A 15,411-nucleotide genomic window follows, 5' to 3' on the forward strand; every position below is an offset into this window, starting at 1 on the left:
ATCTTTTTGTGGGGGGAGGGGTCTTACCTTCAGTTGGCTGAAAACGAAAGATCTGTGGAGCGCAATAAGGCAAAGCACAATAAAATGATGTATACCTGTTCCCTGTCATTTGTAACTGGAATTTCAACTCAGATGTTAGTGTTTTGAGCTTTCTTTTTCCTCTCTTTTTCCCGCTGAGTGATTTTATGACATCAAGCTCTGTTTCGAAGTTCCTAATCATTTCATTTTTGCAGTAGTAAGTTGGGATCGTAGTACAGCATGGATGTGAGTGAGCATTCAGACTAGTTCGGGAGGAGAGTCTAGCCCTGTACCTGGAGTACAGTGGCCACTCAATACATGATAAATGCTCTTTTAAATGCAGGCTGGAGAAGAGCATTCAGGATCTCTGCAGGCCCTGTAGCACTATATGAAAAGGAACCTATTGATTAAGCAGTTAGAAAGTTTCCAAAAACCTCCTTTAAAATCCCAAGATATTGGCACTCCTGTGATGGATGCTTTGAGGCAGATAAAGAAGCTGAGTCTTTTCAGTGGAAGAAACAGGGATCTTTTCACATAAAGTGGCACTTGAAAAATATTGCTGTAATTAAGATATACAGTGTACTTAGTTTTCAGGAAATGTAAGCTTTTCATGTCTTAAAGGAGCCTTACAGAGTTACTTAAAACAAAACAAAACAGCCTGTACTGGAAATTTGCCAGCGATAAGGTTGAAATTTTCCCCTTCCCTTCTGTTGGACGTCTTTCACCTGGAGATGATGGGCTGAGCAGACCTCGAACTCTGCTCTAACCTCCCACTCCCCTCCCCCCACTGCACCTTGAAATCTGTCAGCTTGAATGCGGAAAAAATTTCACCTTTTATGTACAGTGAATTCTAACTGAAATTTGGCATCTTCTTCTGTTATGAATGTAGGGAAGAAAGTACAGTAATATTAGAAGTATCTTGACTTTGTCACCAATGAATTCGTATCACATCAAAGTTTTCACAGATGTCTTCAGGTATTATTTACATTCATTACTACTTCAAAACAGTAGTACATAGAGCTACTTTTAGATCTTGTCACTTGGTGTATCAGTAAAGAAGCACTTATGTTACCATATCACGATTTAACAATACTGTGATAACTAAAGCTAAGTGTAATTTGTTTGCTTTGAACTTTATGCATTTAAAATCAGTATTTGGAGCCCAGCCGGTGTGGCTCAGTGGTTGAGCAGCGACCCACACACCAAGAGGTCACTGGTTCAATTCCTAGTCAGGGCATATGCCAGGTTGTGGGCCCGATCCCCAGTGGGGGGCATGCAGGAAGCGGCCAGTGGATGTTCTCTTTCATAGATGTCTCTCTCTCCCTCTCCCTTCCTCTCTCTCTAATATCAACAAAGAAAAGAAATTTAAAAACAAAACAAAACAGTATTTGGAGGAGATTTCTAGGTGCTTCACCTGGTTGCCAGTGGGGTCTTCGGCATCCAAAAGGTTAAGACCCTCCTCTTTGTCCTCTGTTTGAATTTTATCCTATTGGACTAGGACTGAGTGGTTCTCAACCCTGGCTGCCCACTGGAATCACCTGTGGGAGCTTAAAGACTCCCAGCACCCAGGCCATATCCCCTAGACCACTTAAATTTGAATTTCTGGGGGTGGGACCTAGGAGATTTCAGGTTATTCCATTGTGTAGCTGAGGCTGAGAACCTTTACATGTTCAGACAAACCAGCCTACTTCTCTCTCTCCCTCCTTTCTGATTTTTTAAAGAAGAAATTAAGTTTCATGTTCATGGTAGAAAATTCAAACTTTACAGAAGAGCAAAAACCTCTTGCCGTTCTAGAGATAAATATTCGATGATACTTACCATCGAATAATATAATGATAAACAACGATTATAGACACACACCCGCACATATATCCACAGTGGGATTCTACTATACATGTTATGCTGTACACACATACTATATACATTTTTTCACTTAGAAGTGAAACCAATTTCTGAGCTTGGTTGGTCCTTGAAATCAAAATTCTCTTTCTTTGGTGTTTTTGATTTGCCTAACACTAGAGAGCCTGATCTCTCTAGGCCCAAATCAGAAGTAATTTGGAGTCCATGAGTCCTTCCCTCTTTTAAGAATAGCACCGGGGTCAGTCTCATCTGGGGTATGGGACTCTGGGCAGATTGCTTATCCATGTAAACTTCTCTGAATCTGTTTGCCCAGTTGTCAGACGGAGACAAAGAATGCTTCCTCACAGGGCATCGTGACATGTGTACAAGCTTGGTGACAGGTAGCTGTCATCGTTATCATCCTTGCAGGTTGTTCCCCAAAGGGCTTGGAATGTTCCTTGGGCCCCCTGAGTTGTTTTTTAGTCTTTTTTTTTTTTTTTTAATCCTCACCCGATAACATTTTTTCCATTTTTTGTTCAGATAGAGTGGGAGGGAGAACGAGGAAGAGAGAGAGAGAGAGAGAAACATCGACGTGAAAGGGACACATCGAGTGGCTGCCACCTGCACGACCCAACCAGGACCAGGGACAAACTGTAACCAAGGCACACGCCCTTAGCGGGAACTGAACCCAGGTCTCTCTGGACCGCAGGCCGATGCTTTAACTTCTGAGCCAAACCGGCCAGGGCCTGAGTTTTTTTACTATTAGTATGCAGGTAACAGAAAGCACAGAATAGGTTTTAAAAAAATTACCATGCACCTACTATGGACAGAATCTAGAGGCCCTGAACCCATGCCTAGGCATTGCTATCATTTGGCTGGATTAGGAGTTGGGTTCAAGTCTACACTGATGATGAATTAGTCTTACTAGCTCTCTCAGCCTAGTACTTATTTATACCATGTTAACAAACTCTTAGAAATGACCCCACGTGCTCATTGACCCACATATTTGCGTTTCATCTCACTTGCAAAAGCAGTTATGTTTAAAGTGAGCGCCAGTACCAGGGCTCCTGGCAGGAACCAGAATCCACCCAGATGGTTCGAACGAAGACGAGCGGAAGGAACAGTTACAGAGGTGCCGGCCAGGCGCCGCAGGGCACCCAGGGACTAACAACAATGGGAAATCAGTACATTGTTCGAGCTGAGGGGCAAGGGGTCCGTAGAGCTACTAGAGCCCAGTGAGATCTGGACCCGGAAAGGGGCCGCCCAACTATAGTCAAGGAGAATGATGCCCAAAGTCGTGCCATCCAAGGAGAGAGGGAGCCGGGGAGAAATAGCCTGACCTCGCACCTTTCTCTAGTCCTCTTCTGGGCCTCTGGTTGGCTGAACCAGTGGGAATCCAGAAGGAAATGGAGCCCAGGTGAGTAGTCTGCAGGTGTCGGCTGGTCAGGGCGTAGACTAGGACTGAGAATAGTGTGCAAGGCAGATAGAATAAACAGATAACCAGCATAGAGGCTGCTGGATGTCAGAATTATGGGAAGTGCCTGGCAGAGTGCTGAGCACTTAATGGTGCACAGTAATTATTGTTTCCTTCCTCTCGCCTCCCAGGGTTTGGATGGCAGCGTGTGCAGCCCTGTCTTAAAGAAGCAATGGCAAAGGCCACTGGAGCAGATAGAGGAGGAGGAAGGGCTTCAACTACTAAGATAGCACACCCTTGAATCAGGATCCGTCATGGAATCTGAGCTCTGGCCCTCTTGGTGTCTGTGCAGAACAGCTCTCCATGTAGATGGTCTCCTAGTCCATGGCCACCCCGGGCGGGCAGCACACCCCGCACATGGAGATCCAGGGCGGGAGATGTTAACTTGGAACCTCCCTCTCTTGTCTCTCTCGACACTTGTGCCTGGAGATTTCTAGTAGTCATCTGTGGTATCTGGGAGACCACACCGATGCTGGAGTCGCTCACAGGCTACTCTCCAGCCTCCCAGAGCTCGAGAGAAGACCAGCTGCTTCCTTAATTTGAGCCTTTTAATATGTTTAAAAAGTAGGAAAACGTATATTAGGTTTGGAAACACCATAAGAAATTGTAAATTTTACATGTAAGAACTAAACATTTTCTAACACAAAGAAACAATACAACCTACTCACGCTTTTCATAAAATAATTATAGGAGGGACAAAAGTATGGATTCAGTGCAGTATAGGCCGTGCGGTCTGTTAGTTCAAAGCTACAGGATGTCTGTCTCCTGTTCCAACCCCACCGCTGTATCTCTGAGGCTCTGTGACTTCACGGGGAGAAAGTATCAGAAGTCTGGAGCTGAGGCTTTTGTGAATTGCGCCAGATCTATACCCCATTCCTCCACATCCTGTCAATGGGTTCCCACGGCCACTCTGCCTTTGCATACCCGGGTTTGGAAAGGTTCGAGGTTGGAGTGTCTTCACTGTGCAGGGGTCAGGCTGATAGAGCGAGAGAGTGAGTCCCGCGGAAACGCCTTGTTGAGCAGAGTGGTCCTGTTCACCGCCATGGCGACAGCTTTGCTTTCTGTCTCCAGATGTTGACATTTTCGACCATCGATTTTCAACCGGTGTGCCGCCGGAATTTTAAAACATCAATACCTGACTATTCAGGGGCACTGCCCGCTTTTCCCTTAGATTGTCACATAAAAAACTGACAACAGCGAACACAACAATAGCCACCTGGTGTGAATGAATCAAAATTATACCTTTTTTTTTTTTTTTGTCAAACTGGCAAAATTTATTTGTTCGTGTGCCACAAAATTGTAGTAATTATGTGTGCCATGAGATGAAAAAGGTTGAACATCCCTGTGCTAGATCACTGTGAGTTCATTCACACAAACTTCAGGGAAGGAAAAGAAAGGAACTAAATGTAAAAGTCAATATATTTATTTATTTATATATATATATATATAAATATATATATTTATATATATATATTTATATATATATATTTTTTTTTTTAAAGAATGAACTGTTGAAAGATTTGGGAGCCAGAGACTTGGCTGATGAACATGGTGACATACATTTTATCTCCAAGTTACATGCAGATGTGATTGAGATTATCTTAGTTTCACCGGAAAAGTGTAATTTGTTGCGCGGCTTCAGCTGTGTATCAGCAGCGCATTAGTGAAACAGAGCAGCCGTTTGTCAACTTCAGGTGCGTAGAAGGAGCCAAGGAGCTTGTAAAAGGGCAGACCCCAGCTCTCCTGTCTCAAGGCATGGAATACTTGCCTCTTCAGCCAGTACCCCAGTTGGTTCTAGAAGCAGCTAGGAAACAGTTCAACTTGGGATGCTGAGCCCTTAAGCCTTTTTAAGGTGCCGACACTTGTTCAGGAGTTCTTCGGTCTTTTTAAAAAAATCAGAACGGTAGCCCTGGCCAGTTTGGCTCAGCAGTTAGGGCTTTGGCCTGCAGACCAGAGAGTCATGGGTCTGATTCCCTGTCAAGGGCACGTACCTCGGTTGCAGGTTCGATCGCTGTCCCTGTCGGGGTCGAGGCAGCCAATTGATGTGTGTGCCTCTCCCTCTCCCTCCCTTCTACTCTATCTAAAAATCAATGGAAGAATATCCTGGGGTGAGGATTTAAAAAAATTAAGTAATTAAAAAAAATCAGAATTGTAAAATTCCCCTGGACCTCCTCCTTCAAGACTGTACCTTTGTTCGGCTTGACCCGTGCTGCAGGTACCTGCCCTTGGCAGGACACACGCACAGGCAGTGACTCCCCAGAGGGCCCTGCTGTCACACGGCGGAGGATGCTATCTCGTTTCAGAACAAAGACATAAAACCCTCCATCAAACTCAGCAGTCTCCCTGAAGAGGGTGGAAAAGTAATCCAGTGGTGTCTGTTTGTTTCACGACTGTGCTGTTATTAATCCTGTTACAAATGATAATGCTTTCCATTTACAGGCTTGCCGTCTCTGAGGAGTTTTATGTATCGAGTACTAGACCCTGCTGGGTGATTAAGCCACTCAGTCAGCGTCCTACAGGCCACTGGAGGACTGTTTGCTGGGGCCCACGACCGCGCTTCCCGTGGGCTCGCCGTGCGGCGCGGTGGCTGTTGCTCTGGCTCCTTGGGAAGGGGAGGTGCTCGGCCGAACGCCCGGGCTGAGGCCCAGAGCCATGGGCTTGCTCTTCCAGTCCATCCCTTTATCTTTCCTAGATCACTACACGCTTCTTGGCTCCCTTGAGTGGGGCATGGGTTGGGGCTGTAGCTTTTTCTTTCTAAGGTTCATTATCCTCTAGGGAAAACAAATACAGAGCAAGAGGGAGTTAATAATTTCATACTTTCGTAAGGAAGAGAAAGACAGCTTTCTACTCACCGGGTTTCTTGGCCATGTGGGACCTTCCCTGCTGGATAATGGCATCACTCTAAACGGGGACTCAGCCCGGCTGCCAGACTGTTCACGTTCATGAGCAGCAGTGCCTCTGACGGAAGAGGCCCAGTGCTGACATTTCTGTCACCAAGAGAGCCCTGTGTTTTGGGTTAGTCCCACAGGACAGGAAACCCTTCTTCTGATGCTCCGACGGGAGATGCTGGAGCAGGTTAGGATTCACCCTTTGTTCAGGAGTCTCTGAGCTTGCTAGGCGCCCCCAGGAGAGCACCCTTTCTCTGCTCCCCAGACAGTGCTCTGGCGTGGACTTCTCTGATGCCACCGCCCTGCCCAGGCCGTGCCGCTCCATTCCCCTTTCCCTATCTGCAGGGCATCCACCGCGAGCGGAGGGAGATGCAAGCCAGGTCGCCGACCCTGCGATCAGTCTGCTGCTTCTGTTCTCCTGCGAGAGGCAGTGTGGGTGACAGCATGGTTCGGGAGTTGGTCCGACTGGCTCGTTCCTTTATTAGCTGGGTGACTTGGGCAACTTACTTAACTTTCGCTCTCCTCTGTAAAATGGAGATGGTGGTGATAATAGAGCCTACTTATAGTAGGGATTACGTGTTACTATGTGGACACTTAGATCAGTGCTGGATAAACGTTAGTCATTGTGTTTATTGTCAATACTCTGCCTAAAATTCAGGGCCATCCTTGTAGCTTAGAGTCCAACACACTCATAACCAAGCCTGTGAGGGCAGCGTGATCCAAGGCTGGCGAGTTCTCTAGCTTTATCTCCCAATTACTCCTGCCTCCTCCTCTGCTTTCTACCCACACTGGCTGTTCAGCATCTCCAAAGCACCAAGCACTCTCCTGCTCCAGGGCTTTTGCACAAGCGTTTCCTCCACTGAGAATGTGTCTGTCCTTCCCTCTGCCTGGCAGCTCCTGCGCCTTCATCTCTGCCTAATGGCCCCTTCCTCAGGGAGGCCTCCCCAGACCCTGAGGTGAAAGGACAGCTCGGTCCTTCTGAGCTGTGGCACCTCCATTCTTCCCTCTCATAGTGTTTGCCTCATCTGGTCATTTACATTTACCGGTCAGTGTTCTGGACTGGTATCTTCAGGTACTCCTCTGGGCACGCTGCGTGGAGCCGAGGATGGGTCTGCGCATGTACAGGCCTGGCCTCTGCCGGCCTCTCCCACTCCAGCTGGTGAGCAGCTTCCACTGTCGATGCTGACAGTATCTGTTTGCAGACAGAGACCTTCGGGACACTTGTCTCGGGCGCAGGTCAGCTTGGAGGGGGGAAATGCCTAGCCTAGTGGTCCTCAAACTGTCGTATGATCAGAAACACTTGGAGGGTGTGTTCAAACTCAGATTGTTGGGCCCACCCCCAGGGTCTGGTTCTATAGGCCTGGGATGGGGTCCGAGGATGTGCATCTAAGTTCCCAGGTGATGCTGATGCTGGTTTGGGGGCCACACTTTGAGAACCACTGATAGAGACACAGGCATACCTTGTTTATTGCACTTTGCTTTATTACATTTCTCACATGGTGTGGGTTTTAGAAATGGAAGGCAAGACCCTCCACCATCATAAAGGTTACGGCTCACTGACTGTGGCGGCCTGGAACCGAACCCGCAGTACCTCCGAGGTATGCCTATGCACAGGCAGCGAAGCAGTCCCTGTGCCGGTGCCCAGCGGCCTGCCGGGGCATGGACGCCACGAAGGAAGTCGAGGCTGGGAGAAGTGAGCCAGGTGGCTTACTCGGCCCGCCAGGTGACTTTGTCCTGATTCCTGTCCCACTTGCCGTGTGCAGCTCTGTGGGAGGTTGGCAACGGCCGCACAGTGGGAACAGCTCTTCCCACTTTCGTTGCTCAGGTGGTAACACCTAGAGACTAGAAAGGCTTGAGGTGCAGGATCCCCGAAGAGCAGACTGTTTTAAAGGAGCTTATTGTGATCATGTTGTAAAGGCTCCAGTGCACGGATCCCGGAGACTTCATTGAAGTTAGATTCAGGGTCTTTATTGATGGCAACCCCTTCTGCGGCAGGGTCCCTGGAAATGCTCCTCACAGAGGACTCTCGAGCTTGTCCGTGCTCGCCGAGAGCCACGAGAGCACTCTTAGGCTCCGTAGTGGCCCGACAACAAGTTAGGCGATTTCCAGAGGCGTGCCCCTCTCCTGTCGCAGCCTCCACGCCATTCTCCTGTGTTCAGGAGCTTTACCGGAGCCCGCGCCGCCCCTCACCCTTCTGCGTCAGGGAGGGAGATGGTGTCGCCCGATGCATCTAGGTTTGATGTGCTCCTGGTGGCGTGCCTTTAGGGAACTAGCTTCTTGTCCGGCTTCCCATCCCGTAAGATGGGGGTGGTGGCGTGTAGGGAGGCTTACAGTGTGGGTCAAGCAGAGGAATCGAGCTGAAAGGCCTTGCCAGTCTTCCCGGTCTGACCATCAGCGAGTGATGGCATCGTACTGAGCCTCGGCGTCCTCATTCACCATACGGGGAATTCAAGTGGTACTTGCCCCACACTGTTCTTGCGAAGATACGGCTCCTGTGAAAACTGGTGGCATCCCAGTGAAATCTGTAGTTCAGTTAGTGGTTTTGCGCTGATGTTCTTTCCTTGGTTTTGACAAATGTGTCATGGTGATATAAGAGGTTGGCATTGAGGAAGCTGGGTGAACAGTGGACAGGGACCTGGTACTCTCTCTCTAACTTTTCAGTCAATCTGGTTTTTCCAAATGAAAATTATATTTTACTTTATTTGTTATTTTATCCTCACCCGAGGACATTTTTGCATTTATCTTCAGAGAGAGCTGGAGGGAGAGAGGGAGAAAGAGAGAGAGAGAGAAACATCAATGTGAGAGAGACACATCGACTGCTTGCCACCGACACAACCCCAACTGGGGCCGGGGACAAACTGCAACTGAGGTACGTGCCCTTAGCGGGAACCAAACCCGGGACTCTCTGGTCTGCGGGCCGATGCTCTAACCGCTGAGCCAAACCAGCCAGAGCGAAAAGTGTATTTTAAAAAATGTTTGTGAAGTAGTTAGCAGGATGATTGAGATTTAGTAAGCCCTCCATAAATGATGGTCGTTACCATTACTAACACAAGTACAGTTACTGCCTAGTACCTTGGAGAGTCATCATCACGGATGTGTGTCTCACTGACCACTCTACAGACTGTTATTAGTGTCCTATAGCTTCTGTCACAAACTGCTGCAAACTTGGTGGCTTCACACAAACTTATCTTCAAGTTCTGAAGGTCAGAAGTCCAAAGTGGGTCTTGTTGGGCTGAAGCCAAGGTGTCAGCAGGATTGTTCTGTTTCAGGAGGCTCTAGGGGAAGACCCTTGCCTTTTTCCAGCTTCTGAGGGCGGCCATGTGCTCCTTGGCTCCTGGGCCCCCTTCATTTTCAAAGCAAATTGACCAAATCACTCTGCCTTCTGTTTCCATGATACACTTGCTTCTCTGACTGTGACCCTCCTGCCCCTCTTTATTGTGATTACATTGGACCCATCCAGATAATCCACAATAATCTCCCCGTCTAAAGATCCTTCACATAATAATGTCAGCAAAGTCCCTTGTGCCATGTAAGGTGACATATGCACAGGTTCATGGAGTTGGGGCAAGGACATCTTTGGGTGGGGGGCATTGTTCTACCCACCACAAGTGGTGAGCCGTCTTCCTTCTGCTCTTGTCATGTGCCTATGTCTCACGTCCCCTGCAGAGCCCCTCGAGGGACTGGCTTCTTTCCTCGGCTGCAGCTTCGCTCTCCAGCTGTCCCCTGGAGGCCGGAGCTCTGTGTGTGTGGGTGCCAAGGGTGGACACTGTTGCTTGGGGTCGAGAGGGTATGTGTGATGTACAGCTGGGCACCATGTTGCCGAGTGTCCGTGATAATGCACTCTCATTCTTCGGTTGTGGGCCTGGTACTTTTGGGCACAAAAATGGTGACACCTGCTCTCTCTAAATTAACAAATAGTGCCAACATACTCATGCCTAACCCCTTATGAACACAGATTGTGGGTCATGGATGATCCTGGATGTTATGTTCCCTTAGTTCTTTGTTTAGGATCTTATCCCATCTCTTCTGTTCCTCTTCCCCTCCCCACCTCTGTCTACATTGGATTGTCTAGCATGGTGCCCACTGGCCACGCGCGGCGGCTGAGCAACTGAAATGCAGCTAATTGGAACAGAGATGATGTGCATGTAAAATACACACGGACATTTGGAGACTTAGCGCGAAAAACTGTTAAAAGATTTCAATAATGTTTAAATGCTGATGGCATATTTTACAATAATATTTTGGGTATATTGGGTTAAATAAACTACATTATTAAAATTAATTTCCCGTTTCTTTTTATCTTTTTAGTGTGGCTACTAGAACATTTTAAATTACACGTGTGACTTGCATTGTTTTTCTTTTGGACAGCGCTGTCTAAATCCTACTCATGATGTGTGTGTGTGTGTGACAGAGTGACAATGTGTGTCTGAAGGTCCCATTATTCCTGATCAGTGTCATGTAAAAGGATTCCCCAGGACTTCGCTCTTTCTTTCCCTCCCTCCTTTCTGTCTTGTTTCATTTTCTTTTTCTCTTTCTTTCCCTTCCCTCCCTCTTTTTTGTTCACCTGCAGAGAGCCTGCTAACTGAATCTCTGCAGGTGGAGTGTCGAACGCTGGAGGCCTGACAGGGTTGCTCAGGAAGAAGAGGCCGCTGGGCTTCATTCTGGCCCACAAAGTCCGGCGGTTGATCGGAGTCCCAGCTCCTCTTCTCACTCTGCTCTAGAAGATCCTGGTGTTTTTGGTTGTGGTTTGTCTTGTATTTCTTGAGGGTGGTGGCATAGCTTTTCAAAAACTCCTGGGGTGGATTCTAACATCCCCCTCCAGCTTTCTTGAGAATTGCTCTGGAGAAGGGTGGGTGGGGCCAATGGCTCCAAAGTGGCATCAGTGGAAATGCAGATTCCTGAGCTCTGTGCCCTGGGTTTTGCCAGGGATGACGGGGTTACCCCACCGAACGCATCTCCTGACTAGTGTGGCAGCGCAGCCTGGCCTGCGGGTGTTTCCCTTTCCTTTGCTGCTGCTTGGGGGGACGCTCATGAGGAGGGTGGGTGCAGCGGGCGGTGGCGGAGGGCAAGGCTGCTCCTCCTGCCCTGCCTCGCACCCGGCACCTGATGATGGTCTGTAGGCCCTCCGAGGTCATTCTTTCCTCCAGCCATCTGGTGAAAGGACAAGGATAGGGCTGCCAGCTGAGGCTCTGCGCTGGTCCTTAGTGTTATCTGAAACTCCTGGTGAACTTCAGGCTCTCATCAGCCAGGAGCATGCCACAGACCTCACAGTTTTAGCAAGGAGCACGTGGGAGCCCTGAGGGGGTGAGGAAGGAGTGTGGACAGTGGAGGTGGTGTGAGGAGGTGAGGAAGCTTGGGTGTGGGAGAGCTGCGTGGATGCGGGAGGGCTGTGTGGATGCGGGGGAGCTGCGTGGATGCGGGGGAGCTGCGTGGATGCGAGACGGCTGCGTGGATGCAGGGGAGCTGCGTGGATGCGGGACGGCTGCGTGGATGGAGACGGCTGCGTGGATGCGGGGGAGCTGCGTGGATGCAGACGGCTGCGTGGATGCGGAGGAGCTGCGTGGATGCGGGGGAGCTGCGTGGATGCGGGGGAGCTGCGTGGATGGAGACGGCTGCGTGGATGCGGGGGAGCTGCATGGATGCAGACGGCTGCGTGGATGCGGGGGAGCTGCGTGGATGCAGACGTCTGCTTGGAGTATTCGGGGATGGTCAGTGAGTTTGCAGCTCTGTAGAGAAGTGTGTGCCCTTGTGAAGCACAGCTCACTCATCCTGGGTTCCCACAAGCCTTCCGTGGCTGCATCAGAGGGAAGGACTGTCCTCACTTCAGTTGACCCAGCGGGACTGTGTCAGGGCCTGTATGTCTGAGCAAGCCCAGTGCCTGGGGACTGGGTGCTGGGCTGAGCCTGGCAGAGTGGGAAGGAAGTGAAGTCACTTTTCAGCCCTGTGGCGTAAGACCTTCACCGCGGAGACACATTTCTTGTGGGAACCTGGTTACCTGGTAACTCATATAACTGACACTGGCTTCTTGCCCTTCCTCTCCCCTCCAGCACTTGAGGGACCCGGGCCAAGAAGAATTTGCTGCCTTGGGCCTCCTGAGCCCCTGGATGGGAGCTTGGAGGAGGTGGAAGCCAGGAACCACGGGACCCTAGGAAGGGGAGATTGTGAGCACCAGGCTTCTCTTTGTTCTCACTTCCCCTCTGCATTTTCAAAAACTTGCAAATTGATCTGAAAGAGTTGAGTTTATTTTTCTTCCCAGTGAGGGTATGATCCTGTGGGGGGTGGCCTTTCCTGGGGTTGTGATGGTTTATCCACGTGTCTGAGTATTGATTTCAAATCTGGCTTTTTCTCCCTGCATTTGGGTTCTTTTTCTGTGAGGAGGGTTCAGTCCTAGACGCGTCTGCCAAGTGCAGTCGGCAGTACCAGTGTTTTCCTCTCCGGAATGGCCTCACGGTGTTGTCAGTGTGGCCAGGATGTTGGAGACTGGCGGAGCACTAGATGTGAGGGTGCACACGCGGGTCGCCTCGCAGCCTCGGGTCCCGTTCCTGCGTCGCTGTGAGGGCCCTGGCTGAGGCCTGGGAGGGGGGCCAGCTCTGAGAGGTAAAGAATGTGACTGGAAGGAGATGACAGTGAAATGAGGGAGGCGGACACAGGTGGTTTTTTCTTTCCAGTTGTGTTTTGACTGAATTACAATCATATTTAATAAATGTCACTCGCCGAGTTGCTGACTGTGTACGGGGGACTTTAGGTATAGTCCCTCATTTGCTTGTTAGATTTCCTGAGATTAACCCTTTGAGGTTGATGATTATCCCATTTTACGGATGAAAATACTGAAGCCGAGTGGTTGAGTAATTTCCACAAGGCCCACAGCTGGGATCAGAACAGCTGGGATTTGAACACAGGTCATTCTCATAACTATTATTTCTACTATGCTGTGTGTACCCTTAAGGAGATTTACTGATAATAGGGGTAAAAGGAGTAGTGGTGACATTTATTGAAGGCCTGCTGTGTGCTGGCCACTGTGCTAAGTGCTTTATTATCTCTCAGGTGCAGAGAGCCTGGAGGCATTGGCACTGTTGGTACCTTGGTTTCACAAAAGATAAAGCTGAGGCTTAGAGGTCCTGTGCCTCGCCTGATAAATAAACGGTGGAGCTGGAAGTCACAGCAGCCTGAGTCTGGGTGGAGCCTGGTCTCCTTCCCTCAGCCTAGAGATTTCATGGGCTCAGTGTGCAAACGACATTTTGAAGGGGTCTTACGGACGGAGAATCCGCCGTTGCAACAATGAACTCGCAAGCATGGACAGAAACTATTTTCAGTGGATTATCAAGTACTTGCAGAGTGTTGATTTTGTGTAAGACTCTGGGTCTGAAATGCTATTTAGAGATACCAAGAAGGGTAAGGCGTGTCCTGCTCTTGAGGAGTTGACAGTGTGGTTATGGGTGTTGCCACACGCAGGAGGGCGCGGGCCCTTCGGGTCTGGGAAAGTTCCCCAGAGAAGATGTTGTTTGTGTTATGGAAGGGCATCTTGGATGCACACACACACACGTTGGAGATATTGTGGGTTCAGTTCTAGACTACCATAATAAAATGAGTATTGTAAAAAAGTGAGTTGTAATCTTTTTGCTGGTGGAGGGGTCTTTGCCTTCAATTTGAAAAAACGCAATACCCGTGAAGCGCAGTAAAATGCCGTATGCCTGCGTGGGGGCTGGTACAGTCTGAAGAAGGGCAGACGAGCTGGCTTGAGCAAAGCAGTTCTTCCTGATTCTGGAGGGCCTCCCAGGCCAGGGTTTGATCTTTGAGGTGGTTCCTAAGCCACCTTATTGCAGTGGAAAGGCCTGGGGGGTGGGGGGGCTTCCCAAGGTTCGTGTGCTAGGTGGTCAGGAATGGATTGGGAGGGAAGGGGGACGAGGCTGGAGGATGGTCCCCAGGTTACAAAGCGATTGTTGTGAGCTACTGGGCAGGAAGGGGTTAAGGCTGGAACTCTCATTAGGGTAATTCAGTTGGTCCTTAAGCAGAGGTGAGTAATGCTGGGAAGAGGCAGAAACCACCAATGTGACTGAGTTGGGAACACAGAGAGGAGAGAGGAACCTTTATCCAGGATTAGTTGCCTCTAAGGGAGGAACATGTTAGTTAATCATCACCCCATCCCCCAACGATGAATTGATTGGCATATTAAAAAGAGCTCCACCTTGATTTCTTGTCCTAAGTTTACAAAATTCCTGTCCGCTACTTTATCACTGTGCTGCAAGAGGCGTCGGTCTGACCTTTATACCAGTTTGAATCTGGAACCATCAAGGGCTAAAATTGCCTGAAGGAGATGGCAGTGCAGGTGGCGTTCAGACTTCGATCCACCACGTTACAGACCCGTGTGGGCAGCCATGGGCGCTGGCTTGTCCCGGGCACAGAGTTCAATCCCTTGTGCACAGACAGCAGAGAGGGAGGACAAGCAGTGAAGGCCTGGGCGGGTGAGGGGGAGAAATGCACATTCAGGCACTTGCAGGTTCTAACAGTTGACAGTCACCTCAGTGACCTGGCCTGTTCATCACTGTCCCACCTGAGGCTGTTCTGATCCAGTACTAACCGCCTGTTGGGTTAGGATCCTCCCCCAAATAGGAGGCACACTCAGTTTCTCCCCCAAATAGGAGGTACACTCAGAGTTTCTCAAGTTTGTAATTTCTGGAAATCTTTCAAGTAACTCCTTCCAGGTCAGGTGTCACCGAGTGACAAGGGGGTGGAGGCCCTCTGTTCTAGCCTGCTGTCAGACTACCATGGTCACCAAGAGCTGGTCTCATCGCTGATTATCCAGTTGTTAGTGAAGCAGTGGAGTGAGAGTGGTAGGAAATACGGTGATTTGGAAGGTGGATTCTTTGCATTGATTTCCTTAATAATTAGAAAGAGGGGATCAAATCTGGGGACTTGATCTTGCCAAGGAGAAGTAGCAAAGATGAACTCCTCACTCAGAGAGAGCTTTGGTGAGGACGAGCCCCAGGGAGGCCCTGTGTGGGTGGCTGTGCACACACAGGTGTGGTGCTTCGAGTGATTCCTGCCTGACCTGCGGTTGCACACGGTAGTTAAGCCTGAAGGACGGAAGGTCTTGTTTCTTTTTTCTTTTACTTTTTTTTTAATCCTCACTGGAGGATGTGCTTATTTAACTGAGGGAGAGGGGAAGGGAGGGAGGGAGGGAGAGGGGAAGGG

General features: G+C 49.4%; 1 protein-coding gene across 1 annotated transcript in view; it reads left to right on the top strand.

Annotated features, from left to right (window-relative positions):
- Positions 1 to 12,285: 12,285 nt before the first annotated feature.
- The window catches only part of MGAT5 (alpha-1,6-mannosylglycoprotein 6-beta-N-acetylglucosaminyltransferase), a 295,024-nt gene continuing 291,898 nt past the window's right edge, over positions 12,286 to 15,411 (top strand). Inside the window, exon 1 of the mRNA XM_036254997.1 lies at positions 12,286 to 12,380. The gene's annotated coding sequence lies outside the window, so the exon portion shown is untranslated. The remainder of the gene's footprint in view (positions 12,381 to 15,411) is intronic.

Source organism: Molossus molossus, unplaced genomic scaffold (genome assembly GCF_014108415.1).
Source record: "Molossus molossus isolate mMolMol1 unplaced genomic scaffold, mMolMol1.p scaffold_m16_p_11, whole genome shotgun sequence".
Lineage (NCBI taxonomy): Eukaryota > Metazoa > Chordata > Mammalia > Chiroptera > Molossidae > Molossus > Molossus molossus.